The following is a 12,402-nucleotide window of genomic DNA, read 5'->3' on the forward strand; positions in this document are numbered from 1 at the left end:
CTTTTACCTCGAAGTCTCGAATCCTTCGATAGTAGTCAAAGTTTTGATCTTCTTCCCTTGTGCATAATCGACCAAGGCTCGGAAGAGTCTTCTGTCCCTCATTAAATAACTCGTAGAAGTAGCTCTTCCACCTTTCATTAATCTTCTCCTTTTGAGCCAACACCTCTCCATCCTTATCCTTTATGCACTTAACCTGATCCAAATCTCTCGTTCTTCTTTCCCGGCTCTTTGCAATTCTATATATACCTTTTTCTCCTTCTTTCGTGCCCAAAGACTGGTAGAGACCCTCATATGCTCTTGTTCTTGCTTCACTTACAGCCACTTTTGTCTCTTTCTTAGCCGCCTTATATTTTTCCCAGTTATCTGCATTGCGGCATAAATACCACTCTTTAAAGCATTCTCTTTTTATCTTTATCTTTTCTTGTATACTCGCATTCCACCACCAGGACTCCTTGTCTCTTGGTCCTATTCCTTTAGATTCACCAAAACTTTCTTTTGCTGTTCTTCTAATAACTTCTGCCATCTCCCTCCACATCTCTTCCGCGCTTCCATTCCCATCCCACTTTGCCTCTTCTCCTACCCGTCTTAGGAAGCTTCTTTGTTCCTCACCTTTCATCCGCCACCACCTCGTCCTTGGGTTCTTCGTATTATGTCTTTTCCTCAACTTTTGCTCAACGCGAAAATCCATGACGAGCACCCTATGTTGTGTTGTCAAACTCTCTCCCGGGATAATTTTACAGTTAATGCAAAATTTCCGGTCGACTCTCCTCAACAAGAAGAAGTCGATTTGAGAGCTTGTCATGCCACTCTTATAGGTTATAAGATGTTCGTCTCTCTTTTTAAAACATGTATTTGCGATGAGAAGATCAAAAGTTGAAGAAAAGTCCAAAATAGTTTTACCCTCGGCATTGATCACCCCGAAATCATGGCCTCCGTGAATACTCCCATATCCAGTCACTTCTCTCCCAACATGGCCATTTAAATCTCCTCCTAAGAAAATCTTATCTCCCAAAGGTATGCCTTGAACCAAACTCTTTAGATCCTCCCAAAACCTTATCTTGTGTTGTTCGTCCGAACCCACTTGCGGTGCATAGGCGCTAATCACATGGAAAGCACCTCCCTCCACCACAAGTTTGATAGAGATGATCCGATCTCCCACCCTCTTGACATCAACTACGTCCTTCTTCCACTGCTTATCCACAATTATTCCAACTACATTCCTATTCTTCACCTTTCCTGTATACCAAAGTTTGAAACCAGAAGAATCCAACTCCCTAGCCTTTGCACCAACCCATTTCGTTTCTTGTAGGCACATAATGTTAATCTTCCTCCTTGTCATGGTGTCCACCACCTCCATGGACTTTCCTGTTAGAGTGCCTATGTTCCATGTCCCAAATCTCAACCTTTTGTCGCTTCGACCTTTACCTTTTCCTTTGTGAACTAGTTTATTTACCCTCGTCCGTTCACGAAAACGCGAGAACCCTTGCTCATTTAACACTACATCCGGGCACCGATGCAGCGGCTCTTGCTTTGACACCGTACTCGAGCCATACGGCGCGTTACTTCCGGGTAACGACCTAGCTTTAGCGCAATAATGTCTTTGATTCATGTCATGGGGGGTTCGGCTATATTTTTACGTTGGTTGCCAAAGACCTAACACAACCCTCCTCCTTTATCCGGGCTTGGGACCGGCTATGTACCGCAAGTGTAACATAGGCGGAGTTATGACACAACTATGAGTAAATGGAGAAAAACTGCATGAAGAAATCAACAAATGCTGTGACACAATACTTATTTACTACTTTTAGTAGCTCAACAAAAATCCACAAAATGATATGCATCATATCCGAAAATGTCAATGTTGACAAATATATGGTTCTCACAATATATTCAACTCGCTGGTCCAATGTTTAGTGGTCGAAGAATCTACACTTGTCTAAATCTAACGCCTCCTCGTTCTGTAACATCCTACCACACTTAATCTTATGCTTAAGTCATAAGACTGAGATAGTAAGGTATTACGACATCTAAAAGTAATATATATATATAATAATAGTGAAAGAGATATTTAACTAGGAGCATTGAAAAACGGGTAAAACAAAATCGTAAAATAAAAAGTGCAATACTCAGAAAACGAAACTACTTGCGTGCTAAGAAACCTAAAGGTTTAAGATATAAATAAGCAAAAGAACGAAAGAGAGTCAAGAATATAGTGAAACTAGCTCCTGACTCAGCTTGTGAAGCCAAGGCTGGCCGGAGAATATTTACATATATACATAAGTATCCCAAATACCCTAAATACAGAATCAAGTCCCTAGCCCTCCTGTAGCCTCTATAAGGAACAAAATAAACAAATTTCTTGGAGAGCAAGCTAGTACATATATATATACATACACAAACTGAAAACCCAAAATAACCCAGGGACCGCTCCGCTTCAGGGATCCAGGCGCCTAGCGAGAAGTCTCTCGACCTGCATCTGAAAATAACAACATAGTATGGGGTGATAACCGGAGGTTCTCAACATGGTAAAGGTGCCACACATATAATAAATAAGGTCCTGAGAATGCAGAGACAGTCCTAGAACGCCGACACTCAGATTATAAAACTTAAAGAACTAAACAGAAACCTTAAATCAGGGTGGTTCTCTAGGACTTTCTAAACTAAGTCAATTTCTTAAATCTAACTGAAACTTAACTAGAATTTTCGAGCTCTCCGCCTTTCCTCCATCTCCGGTAATTACAAAGACAAACAAGCAGACAAAACAAGCACAGGTAGAATGCAGATAATACAGATATCAATTATGACAATTAGCATGGTATAATCAATTAGGCAATTCCAGATAATTCACAAACAAGCAATTCAACCAATATGCACATGATGCATGCATGTCCTATGGCTGCTGATATCAACTGTCGGTTACGTAGCCATCCCGACATGTTCTCAAGCTCAAAAATACACTATGGGAAAAATCTCCAAGCTGACATGGGGAAAGAATGCTCCAAACTCAATAAGATCCATGGACGAATCCCAAGCTAACATGGGGAGAAGAGACAACACCCTAAGCAGCCCAGCTTCCAAGAGACATAACTAACTCTACAAAGTAGCTATGGACATGAAATTGGTACTCAATTAAAGTAGACTCACAGATATTCAAAATACTTTTGCAAGCAACTTGAAATTCTGTTTAAATAAAAAGTTATAGCGTCTGGAAATTGGTACTGCAGAACCAGAAAACCAGAAAATTCTGTAGCAACCACTAAATTTAAAAAATTCATATCTTCCAAACCACTTGGCAAATTTCCATAAAATTTTTATGGGGTGATCTTGACTTATAGGAATTTGTTAGAAAAATGGGTTGGTTCGAAAATCATGTCCAGATTATTCCCTATTTTTGTTTTAAGTTGCTGCCCAAACAGTTTAGAAGTTTCTGCCGCAAGACTTCTTAATTTCACTAACCAAATTTAGCCCTCTAGGTTTCCAACTTATACTAATCTACCATTCCTCTTATTCATCACCTTGTCTACTTAAATTATATCACAACCCTACCCTGAAACCTCAGTTCCATGTACCTATCAGAAATCACCATGATTTATATCATACAAGCTCACTTTAAAGCATTAAAATTCTGCACTTCTTTTAACAATAATAAACCAATCAATCAACAGAATTTCAGCAACAACAACAATCTTATTAACTCATCACCTTCAATCAGAAATTACATCTAACAATTACCCATTATTCATAATTCTAACCCTTACCTCAACCTTCTTAATCAAGTCAAACTTCTGTATCCCAATCAACATACGCTTAGCTCACTATATATATATATATATATATATATATATATATATATATATATATATATATATATATATATATATATATATATAGTGATGCTTCAACTTCAGTAATCAATCTTCACAATTTAATTCACTTTCTTCTCTCAATAACCAACATCAAACATTTAACAACACACAATTATCCATAATAAGTCATCACAATTTATCAATTTTCATCAAGGCCACTATCATTAATATAAACAAATATTCCAGCTTATCCTATGGTCATCTAACCTAAGTTTTCACAGGGCATTACATATTAAATGCGCAAAACCTAAACCATACCTTAGCCGATCACCACGTTTGGTCCAAGGCAGCCACTCAATTCGCACACACATAGCCCCTCAAGCTTGAGAAACCAACCAAAGTCTTAGCTCCAATCACCACCAAACCTCCAAATGCCCACAATTCAAGCTCCAACATACACACTTATACACCTAATTTCACATACATCACCATACATACTCAAAATTCACATTTAACATACTAGAACCGAAATTGGCTAGGGTTTATGAATCTTACCTTGTATGTGCCTCAATCGAATCAAAGTCCACTCATTCCTCAACTCAATTTGATCCTATAAAATCAATTTAACCAAAATCTTAACACCCAAAACCCTAGCATTACCGAATTGAAGAAGAGAGAATAGGATCTGAGATTATGATTTTCTCACCTTGAAAGGTACCGGGCTTTGTAGAGCTCGTCATTGCGGACGCGTGGCCACAAACGATGCGGCGATCGGAGCTCCGGATCAAAAGTTAGGTGGAATCAAAGATTTGAGTGAGGGTATGGTTATTGAGAGTGTTCTTCACTTCTTTCTAATTGTTTTCAGTGTGCATGCTGAAGGAGGAAGGAAGGAGAGCTTCCTTAAGTATGTTTGGGCTGAGTGGGTTGGGCATTGGGCCCATTTTGGGCCCGGTTCGTCCGGTTTGGCCCATTTGCCTCAATCTTGGGCCGATTTCTTTAAAATTGGTGTCAAAATTTTTGTTTTAATTAGCTCTATCCTTTTCTAATATTAGATTTACATTTTTAATTTTCCTTATTAAAATTTAATTTTTTAATTATTTGCTAAATTTGCGGGGTTTACACGTTCAACCCCATCGTCTCTCCGACCGAGCATTGCTGCGGCTATTTAGGATTTTCAACATGTCCACTAATTGTTTTCGTTCGAGAACCAACCTATTATAGTATTCTAAAAATGTCTAACCTTCTGACATAGACTTTCGTGAGTTATCCTCCTCTCCAATCCAACACATTTTTCAAGGCTATCCCACGGCCTAAAAATGAATGAAAAAACAGTCCATGTACACAATCACTCTAATCAACACAAACTTAGTCATGCCCATTATGGAAGCCAACACATGGAGAGGTGAATCGTGTTTTACTTTATCATCAAGTCGCGGGTTAGCTGAGCATCTTGCCAGGCTGGAGGACATCTCCTAGCCAAAGCCTGCTCTATTCTGCAACATGACAGTACATGCGTAACCTCCCATCTACACAAATTTCTGTATATCTTTATCAACTTTAATACGTACACTAGAGCGACTCTTATTTTTATGATTAGATTAATCACTTAAAAAAATGTGAAATAACATGTATATACAATTACTTGATACTTGATCTTTTAGTAGTGAGTAGTTAATGACATAAGAATTTTAATTTACAAACAATGATCTTAGAAGTAGATGAAATGTGGTTTCCTTGAACCTTTTTTTTCTTTTACTCTCACAATTCATATTTAAATTCGTCGTTTATCAAAAGTTTTTTCTTCCTCGTATTTAGTTATGGCTCTGCTAGGTAGACAATGAAGATTGTGAACAACGCGAACAACGGCTATAATTCTGGTCCAACAAGGTAAAAAAAAACACCGCTAATTACTCTATGAAAAACCCTATTTTTCACATTTCAATTTTTAACCACCCCCTTCTTACCTCTCATCAGCGCCACTCCCTCCTTCACCGACCACACTGGTCGGCGTTACTCCGTCTTTCACAACAAGCATCAACATCGTCACTTTTTCTCTACCCAGTCCTCTTATTGGCGACGGCCACTCCTCCAACAGCAACACACGTTGCTTTTTCTCTACCAAACCCTCTCATCGGCCACGCCCAGTCCCTCACTAGCATCACACGTTACCGTCGAGCATCTCCTCCCTCGTCTCCTTTCTCCCTGCAGGTTGCCGAACTCCTGTCCGCTTGCGCCGCCACCTTCCACAGTTGCCACAGACCCAGTAGCAACAGCAGCACCAAGCAAGCCGCACGTCAACAGGCGCTTGAACACTGCTGTCACCGCCAACTGTGGCAAACAGCGCCAACACGGTAACACGCAGCATCTTCAACAACTTTATCTGACTACAATAGGCTAGTGATAGCTAGGGTTTTATTTTCTTTAAATGGATGTTTATGCAATGAATTAGGCTTCAAGAAATAGTTACTTTGGTTAAAAGATATTCTGTGATTTGGTTGGATTATTGGATTTTTCTTCATCATGCAGATTATATTTTATTTTTGAATTACTGGACCCAATCGAAAAAAACCATGTTGTTGTTGCTGATTTGCTTATGTCCTATTTTTTTCACTACTATATGTTTCTCAATTTGAATTAGTTAAACTAGGATTCTGGTAATATGTACAGATGCAAAATTACTTTATTTGTTGGGAATAAGACAGTTGTTTAATTTGCAATGTTTACGAATGGTTCATTCCTCTCGATGAATGGATGCTTGTTTTATTTTCGTAATTGGTCATTTGCTTGATTTCTTATGTGGTATGTGAGTTAATTAAATAATTGGTTGAAAATTATTTTGGTTGTGCTTGAATCAAGCTAATTAAATTTAGCCAAATAATAAGAATGAAGTATATGTTTCTACTACGTATTGGGGTTTGGACAATATTTATAGTGATCTGAATGAGATGTATTTAATTGGTTGAATTAGTTGATTCTGCGTTTTCTTGTAAACCATTTTTTAAAAAGGGTTCAATTGATGATTTGCTTGGGTTCTTTTTTTTCTCAATTCTACATGTTTCTCAAGTTGGTTTAAAAGTCTTTTTTTTAGAAAAAGAAAAGGTACAATCGGTATTTATTGAATTGATATTGCTTGTGAATTTAGAACTCAGGGAGTATGCACATATGTTCGATTGAGATGATATTTTGATTTGTTGAACCATTGGATCCTTGTTCTTCTTTTAGACCATTTTATATGGCAGATGCTATATTACTTTACTTGCTGGGAATAACACAGATGTTTAAATCACTATGTATAAGGATGGTTTGTTTCTTTCAATAAATGGATATTTATTTTAGTTACGTAATTGGTCATTTGATTAATTTCGTATGTGGTTTATGAGTTAATTAAATTATTGGTTGAAACTGCTATTAGTTTACTTGAATGAGCTAATTAAATTTGGTACAAGAGTAATAATGTAGTATACATTCCTGGTATGTATTAGGGCTCAGTTATAGTGGTTCAAATAAGATGTACTTTGATGGTTGAATTAGTGGATTTTTTGTCCTCTTGTAAACCATTTTAAATGTTTGAATAATTGGGTTAAAATGGTTAAAAAAGGAGTCAATGTTGATGATTTGCTTGGTTTATATTATTCTCGATTCTAAAAATTTCGCAATTTGGTATGGGAATTTTTTTTAAAAAAAGAAAAGGTACAGCTCTGCATGGCATTTGTTGATTTGAATTGAATTGCTAGCTTCGACATCCACATGCTCGGCATGTTTATTTGTTACGTGCTGTGGATTTGCTTAGTTTTGATTTTTTCACTATTATATGTTTCTCAATTTGGATTAGTTAAACTAGGATTCTGGTAATATGTACGGATGCAAAGTTACTTTGCTTGAGTTGCTGGATTCTGCACATGCTCCATTAGTTTCTTTTGTTATGTGGTTTGGGAGTAATGAAAAAAATTGGATTAGATTTAGTTTAATTTTTCTTGAATTGAAGTTGGGTTTGAGTTAAACTATTTAAACATGGTGCAGGATAAAATTTTGGTTAATTTGTTAAATATTTATTATCAATTAAAGCGGATATTCATTTTACTATATATACGGATGTTCATTTTATTCTGTGTTGGAATTGAGTTTCACTCTGTTTTATTGGTTATAATGAAAGTAATCATTTAGTTATGTTTTGATGAATTTAAGAATTTTTTTTCATAGATTCTTCTGAAGCTTGGGGTTAATGAGTTATTTGTTACACACTAGTAGTTTATATGCCTAAAAATTGAGTTGTGCTCTTGTTTTCACTGCACATTGATTATTGCATAAGTTACAAAAGAGAAGAGCAAGAAAGAGAAAGAAGAATGACAGTTACAATCTCTAGCAGCCAAAATGTTGGAGAAAGATTACAAGCAGAGAGCTCCTAACAAGCTTCCTTAACTTACGACCACCTTGAAGAGCTTAACACTATCATCATGATGCAGCATTTCTTGAAGATTCTTGTTATTTTAACCCATATTTTTAAATATTGATGACTAACTGTTGACTCTCTAGTATTTCTCTAAACTATAAATTATATATCTCATGTAAATATTTTATATAATAAAAAAATTCTTTTAATTTTAAATTAAGACTTTATTTTTTTTCAAGTTAATAGTAATGTTTACAGTGATCGTATTTTAATCTCTAATTCCCAAACCATAAAACAAAAGAAACATGCGGAGCATGTGCATGCAAAATCTAGAAAATCAAGTAAAGGACAAATGATGTACCGAAAATAAACATCCAATTTAAAAAAGAAGTAATAATTTGCATACACAGTAAAATGAACATTCGCATTAGTTGATAAAAAAACAACTAACTAATTGATAAAAAAAATATCACTCGTACACCATGTTTAAATGGTGTAACTGAAATCCAACTTGAATTTAATCAAATTAAACTAAATATAATCCAATCCATGTAACAAAAGAAAAAACTTGTGGGGCATGTGCAAGCACAATTCAGGAAATTAAATAAAAGACAAATGGTATACCAAAAATAACTATCCACTTTAAAATGGAAAGAACCATCCACAATTATAGTAAAATGAACATTTACTTTAGTTTAAATGGCTTAAAGTATAGTACATGATACATCTCAATCATTGATTTAGAATAGAAAAATCAATAATTTATATAGTAATGGATTATTTGTTCATATCCATAAAACTCCAATAGAACTCTAGAATGGTGAATAGAGCATTATATACAGTATTTTAATATAGTAACATTTTACTATTTTCAAACACACTTTTAATTGCTATAATTGATGATAGTGCATAAATAAATAAAAATCTAGATTAGTTTTTTGTTTGTATAATATTTCTTTTCAAATTATATTATATGTTGTTCCATGCTTGTAAATTGATTTCTTATGCAAAGTAAGTTTAATAAAAGTGATTGCTACAATTGAAATTTCATTTAACTAGGTACAATGAACTGATATGTAAAATAACACAAATTCTAATTTCTTACATGTATGAGTTAGATTCTCTAACAAGAAGAAAAGAAATTAGATTAGTTAGTTACATCATGTTAATTGAGTAAACTTGAGATAATAATCTACTTAAAAAATTATTTAATAAAGATTTACATTTTTTTAGTTGGACTAAGTAACAAAAAATTATTGGTTTGAAAACGGAACAATAGTTATAAACCATAAAATTCTTATGTACCCAGTTGATTTTGTCTACTTCAGAGGCTTTCGATTATTGTGATCTATTTTTTATTAACAGAATTATTTTTGTTATTATTTTTTTAGGTGTGTGCAAGAAGATATAGGAAAAGAGTAGACTCAATATAAGCATTGATAGAAAAGTTTCTAAAAAATGCAATGAATGGAACTGCACTAATTTGTCTTGACTAGGCCACCCCTTATAGCCCAATCTTCAACGTCCTATAAGCTTTTATACATTCTCATTGGCTTCTTCATTGAAAATAGCACATTCCTTGATTCATAGTTTTTGAATTTTCTAATGGGAATACCATCCACGTATAGGCTGAGTACACAAATTATTAGTTAAATGGAACAAATAAACATGCATGCCTCTGAATTAATTAATTAACTAATCAAGAAATTGATACATACATGATGCAGAGTGAATTCTCTAGAATGGAGTAAGCGTAAAAATCAGAAGTGGGATCAAACCATAGCTAAAATTGTTGTTCTCTCTCACCTTTGCCTTGTGTGATTACATTAGTCTGAAGAATGTACGGTTGCCACTATGATTTTCAAGAAATTCAAAGTCTATTTCATCCCAAGTTGATTCATCCGATTGTAACTGTACTAATAAGTATTCTATCTAGTTAATTAAAAAATTATTTAACATAATAATATGAAGAGAATTGAAAGAGAAGAGGGAAGGATTAATATATATAGGAAGAGGTCAGGAACAAGTTTGAGCTGAATTTGGAAGTGGCCAAAAAGATAGTGATTAGCATGCCCATCACAATCTCATCACTAACCCAAACAAGAATTTTCTTATAAGAAACAAGAAGGTCAGAAAGAGGTAAAAGAGGGCTTAGAAGCATATTGTACAACGGTCGACTTTGTTCCAACAAACCATATAGAGAAAATGAAAATGTCTGAAAAGAAAACAATAAAATTGAATTTGAACACAATCAGTCAATAGTCTAGACTCAACGGAACATGAAATTGAACATAAAACACAATCAATGAAGAGGACGAATGGCGGCTGTGCTTGCATGGGCGGTGGTTGCAGCGGCGCACGGGAGAGGAATCCGTGATGGCGCAACAGAGGTGGGGGTGGCGCAAGGGGGAATCCATACACGGAGGATGCTGGGGGCTGTGATTGTGCAACGGGGGTGGGGATGTGATGGTGCAACGGGGTGGGGGAGCTGCAAGGAGGAATCCGTGCAGCGCGACGGAGGATATTGGGCAACGGCTATCAAGAGATGAGAAGTGCGGCTAGGGAGAGAAGGAGAATGTTTTCTGATTCGTTACCCTAAAATCGGCCTATACCAACAACTTCGGAATCAGAATCAGCAGGATAAGATAACTTCACCGCAAATCTCTCCACACTCAAACCACTAAATCCCAAATATCGGACCACCAACAAAAGACCTCGTCAAAACCAGTAACAAAAATACAAATAACGGCCTAAAAGTAATTCAATGTATATAAGTGACTCATTCAGTCACAGGTACGTGATTACTCCACTTTCTACTCTGAACATCGCACACTCTTACTTACTTGAGCGTTGGAGTCCCTTTGTAGGTGCCCAACGCCACCTCTCCACAAGAAGACAATGTTCTACCCTCTTGTCTCAAAGGAAAACTCGTTCAAATACCAGCAGGACGAGCTATACCTCGGAGATATCTTTCACGGAGGAACATTTGGCGCCCACCGTGGGACCCAAAATTTTCTAAACCCACAATTCTTTACCCTCTTTACCTCTTAATCGTTTTTGCAAGTCACGACGCATGGCGGACGAACACAGCCACGCTCCCTCAAACACTAACCCCGCCGAGCTGCTGGCCATCAATGAGACCCTCCGGGCCGAAAATCAAAGAATGGCCGAACTCTTACACCAGAGGCAACACAGTCATAGCAAAGGAGGGGGCACAAGAACGCTGAAGACAAAGATAACAATGATGAGCACACATCGGAGGCAAAACACACTATACCTAATCCCCCGAAAATAACCACTAAATGAACCAACCCCTTCACAAAAGAAGTCATGAGCTTCGAAATGCCCAAAAACTTCACCCTACCAACGACTCTAAAGCCCTATCTAGGAATAGGTGACCCAAACATCCATGTCACAAAATTCTATACGATGATGTTTATGAATAAAGAACACAACCCAATCCTATGTCGAACTTTCCCCACCTTCCTAGATAGAGCCGCCTTGATCTAGTTCTCCAATCTCCTAGAAGGCTCCATTTCTAACTTCAATGAATTGGCCGACCAGTTTGTTAACCATTTCGCCACGTCCAAGATATATGTGCACAATTCCGACTACCTGAGCACTATCAAGCAAGGGCCAAATGAAAGCCTGAAGAACTACATGACTAGGTTCGCTGAAGCAACCAATGAAATACCCAATCTAAACCCAGAAGTCCACCTCCACGCTCTAAAAAGCAACTTCGCCCAGAAACATTTCAGGAGATCATAGTCATAACAAAGCCGAAAACTCTAGCCGAATTCTGAGAATAGGCAACAACCCAGATCGAGATCAAAGAACTCCGAGCGCTGCGAAAGGCAGAAAAGCCCACCTCGAATAGAGAGGACGAAAGGCGAAACAAGCATTCAAACAATAGGACAGACCAAAGGTCGTTCAGACTCACACCCAACTTTGATAGCTACACTCCCCTTAATACCAAAAGGGAAGGCATTATCAAAGACATCCTGCATTCAAAGCTCATCAAGCCGCCGAACAGGGCTGGCACATATCAAGACCAGCGATATGTAGACAAATTCAAATACTGCGCTTTCCATCAGAAATATGGACATACCACATATGACTGTGTAATAGCGAAAGATCTCCTCGAGAAGCTAGCACGCCAAGGCCTACTGGATAAATACATCGAAAGCCGTGGACGAAAGCGAAACG

The 12,402-nt window shown here is 36.9% G+C and overlaps 2 long non-coding RNA genes across 2 annotated transcripts; one reads left to right on the plus strand and one right to left on the minus strand.

Annotated features, from left to right (window-relative positions):
• Positions 1-2,263: 2,263 nt before the first annotated feature.
• On the minus strand, positions 2,264-4,666 carry LOC112770072 (uncharacterized). Its single transcript, XR_003186575.3, has 4 exons — positions 4,513-4,666; positions 4,362-4,416; positions 4,125-4,276; positions 2,264-2,476 (listed from the first exon to the last, which is right to left on the minus strand). It is a non-coding gene; the product is annotated as an uncharacterized lncRNA (long non-coding RNA).
• Positions 4,667-5,031: 365 nt separating this feature from the next.
• LOC112790060 (uncharacterized) lies at positions 5,032-8,376 on the plus strand. The gene is made up of 2 exons (XR_011879696.1): positions 5,032-5,693; positions 5,781-8,376. It is a non-coding gene; the product is annotated as an uncharacterized lncRNA (long non-coding RNA).
• The last annotated feature ends 4,026 nt before the right edge of the window (positions 8,377-12,402 follow it).

This window comes from Arachis hypogaea, chromosome 3 (assembly GCF_003086295.3).
Source record: "Arachis hypogaea cultivar Tifrunner chromosome 3, arahy.Tifrunner.gnm2.J5K5, whole genome shotgun sequence".
Lineage (NCBI taxonomy): Eukaryota > Viridiplantae > Streptophyta > Magnoliopsida > Fabales > Fabaceae > Arachis > Arachis hypogaea.